The 3,636-nt window shown below is 36.0% G+C and overlaps 1 non-coding gene and 1 pseudogene across 1 annotated transcript; both read left to right on the top strand.

The window, feature by feature from the left end:
- LOC108288180 overlaps positions 1–3,636 on the top strand; it is a 48,858-nt pseudogene that overhangs the window by 17,350 nt on the left and 27,872 nt on the right.
- LOC119468302 lies at positions 3,174–3,281 on the top strand. The gene has a single exon (XR_005196968.1). It is a non-coding gene; the product is annotated as a U6 spliceosomal RNA (small nuclear RNA).

The following is a 3,636-nucleotide window of genomic DNA, read 5'->3' as shown; positions in this document are numbered from 1 at the left end:
AGGTCAAGAGATCGAGACCATCCTGGTCAACATGGTGAAACCCCGTCTCTACTAAAAATACAAAACATTAGCTGGGCATGGTGGCGCGTGCCTGTAATCCCAGCTACTCAGGAGGTTTAGGCAGGAGAATTGTCTGAACCCAGGGGGCGGAGGCTGCAGTGAGCCGAGATCGCACAATTGCACTCCAGCCTGGGTAACAAGAGTGAAACTCCGTCTCAAAAAAAAAAATAAATAAATAAATAAAAATAAAAATAAAACTGTGATATAGAAAACAAACTGAATTCTCAATGTGTTATACAGAAATATCCTGGAGGTTACCAACAAATTGATACTTATGCTACCAGATAATTCATTTTGTATAGACCTCAGAATAAAGCTTCCTCTGCCATCCGTTTAATTGAAGAGTATCAAGAAAATCAAGCTATTAAATATCTGGTAGAATGTGAATGAGTTAGAATGTTCCCCCCACACTTTATAGACAAAACAAATACAGGTATAAATTATATGTGAAGGCCATCTATAACCTTGATTTCACATTTGGCCTGATTAAAACAGCTTCCTTGTTCTTGCTGATTTATTTGCTAAAAATAAATGCTGTACTTTGCAATTAACTAAATTCATGCTATAAAACAGCTCATCATTAGATTTTGTCTGTGAACAAAAAATCTCATGGTTAAAAGTATATGGAGCCGGGCATGGTGGCTCACGCATGTAATGCCAACACTTTGGGAGGCTGAGGTGGGTGGATTGCCTGAGGTTAGGAGTTCCAGACCAGCCTGGCAACATGGGGAAACCCTATCTCTACTAAAAATATAAAATTCAGTGTGATGTGGTGGTGGACACCTATAATCTCAGCTACTTCGGAGGCTGAGGCACAAGAATCTCTTGAACCCGGGAGGCGGAGGTTGCAGTGAGCCGAGATAACGCCATTGCACCCCAGCCTGGGTAGCAAGAGCGAAACTCCATCTCAAAAAAAAATAAAATAAAATAAAATAAAATTACCCTGATTTGGTCATTATACAATGTCTGCATATATTGAATGCACATCACACTAGCCTGTAATATGTACAATTATGATACGTCAATTATAATTTAAAATTAAATTAAAAATTTTTAAGTTAAATTTTCTTTGCTTACCCCAAAGCAAAGTGAAGGTATGTAGAATTTAGTTCTGATTAACTCACAAAAAAATGGGGTAAAAATAATCCTTTTTTTAAATACTCATTTTAACAATCCACAATAAATTTTTACTTTCTCAACAAATTCTGATTTCAGCCATTTAATAGAAAGATTCTGTTCACCATATTAGGCCATGTTTTTTAAAGTTTCAAATGTTTTCATGTGGAACTTACTATAAAATTATTTTCTAGGCCGGGCGCAGTGGTTCACCCCTGTAATCCCAGCACTTTGGGAGGCCAAGGCAGGTGGATCATGAGGTCAAGAGATTGAGACCATCCTGGCCAACATGGTGAAAACCCGTCTCTACTAAAAGTACAAAAAATTACCTGGGTGTGGTGGTGCGTGCCTGTAGTCCCAGCTACTGAGGAGGGTGAGGCAGAATTGCCTGAAACCGGAAAACGGAAGTTGCAGTGAGCCGAGATCACACCACTGCACTACAGCCTGGCAATAGAGTGAGACTTTGTCTCAAAAAATATATATATATACATTTTTTTCTAGACTTTTATTGGCTATAAAATGTATTCATTACTAAACAGATGGGTTTGTTTTTAAACTATCCTATTTTTAGATACGTCTGGGGAAGACTTTGTATAACTTCTTGTGACTGACTGCTGCCTCTAGAATAGCCAATCCTGTCTTATTTCCCCCAGGATCCTTTTTGCTGGCTATTGTGAATAATGCTGCATGAATTTGGGAGTCCAGATATTTCTTTGAGATACTAATTTCAATTCCTTCAGAGACGTATCCAGAAATGGGATTGTCACATGGTAGTTTTATTTTGTTTTTTGATGAACCTTCATACTGTTTATCTTCTTCACTCTTTTTATAGTTGTATTGTACTCCATTCTATGGGTGGATAACCCATAATTTATTTAATCAATCTCCTGCTGTTGAATAGTTGTATTGTTTCCAGTATTTTTCTCCTAAAAAAAGATGCAATGAAAAATTTTATATTGTTTCATTCCTTATGTGTATAGATATATCTGTAGTATAAATTCTCAGAAGTGGAATTGCTAGGTCAAAAGGAAAAGTGAATTTATTAATATATTAAACAGACTGTTTCTTCACAGACTTGCCAATGGAGTATATTTGCTATATATTCTATAAACAGAAACTGATTGAATAAGAATATTTTTACTTCCAATATGAGAACACAAAGTATACTTTTTTATAGTCCAAATCATTCTTACAAAGAATGGGACACTAAATTGTTTTGTTTTGTTTTGTTTTGTTAAATAGAGGCAGGGTCTATGTTGCCCCGGCTGGTCTCAAACTCCTGGACTCAAGTGATCCTCCTGCCTCAGCTTCCCAGAGTGCTGGGATTACAGGTGTGTGCCACCACACCCGGCTGACCAAATTAGTTTTAATTAGAATGTCTAAATGCACTTCTATACTGTCATACTTATTTAATTTCTTTGGGAAAAAAATTAATACCAGAAATGATGTAATACTTTACGTGCCTATTCTCTTTATGTTTTAATTCGATTTAATAAGTATTGTTGCATACTAGTCCAAGCTCAAAAAACATGCATTAAAAACCCATATTTTAAAAATTTAGTTATACTGTAAGAAATATTCTTTTGAAAAAGTCTGTATAAGTCCCTAAATTTCTCAAGTTGTCTAGCATCAGTGGCTAAAGCAATATGTAAAAATAAAAACAGAAAAAAGAGCAGTAGTCAGTAACTCACCACTTAAATGGATAGCTTAAAATATAAATTCCTAGGCAATTCTATGGCACATACTTGTGGAAAATGTTACATTCACCAAATCAGAATTGGCTCTGGATCATCAAAAGAGTAGTTGTTACCATCATTTAGTAACTTGAGGCTTCTCAATTTGAGGTGCTATGTAAATTGAAGGCATTTGTTTTCTACAAAAAAAAAAAACAACCACAATTTGGGTTTAATTCTAGCTCTGCCACTTGCTTCATGTGTGACCTTAAGCAAATTAACCACTCCAAGCCTCAGTATTTCCATCTATAAGATGGGGCTGCCATGCTCACTTCGGCAGCATATATACTAAAAACTGGAACAATACAGAGAAGATTAGCATGGCCCCTGGGCAAAGATGACATGCAAATTCGTGAAGCATTCCATATTTTTAACAGACAACCCCTACAGAATGGGAGAAAAGTTTTTGCAATCTGTCCATCTGACAAAGGTCTAATATCCAGAGTCTACAAGAAACTTAAATAAATTTATGAGAAAAAAAAAAACTCCATTAAAAAGTGGGCAAAGGACATCCATAGACACTTCTCAAAAGAAGACATTCATGCAGCCAACAAACATATGCAAAAAAGCTCAACATCACTGATCATTAGAGAAATGCAAATCAAAACCACAATGCAATACCATCTCATGCTAGTCAGAATGGCTATTACAAAAATGTCAAAAAATAACAGATGTTGGCAAGGCTGCAGAGAAAAGGGAATGCTTATACACTGTTGGTGGGAATGTA

Source organism: Cebus imitator, unplaced genomic scaffold (genome assembly GCF_001604975.1).
Source record: "Cebus imitator isolate Cc_AM_T3 unplaced genomic scaffold, Cebus_imitator-1.0 Scaffold16, whole genome shotgun sequence".
Classification (NCBI taxonomy): Eukaryota; Metazoa; Chordata; class Mammalia; order Primates; family Cebidae; genus Cebus; species Cebus imitator.
The sequence above is the reverse complement of the archived record's forward strand: the minus strand, read 5'-3'. Positions and strand labels throughout refer to the sequence as shown.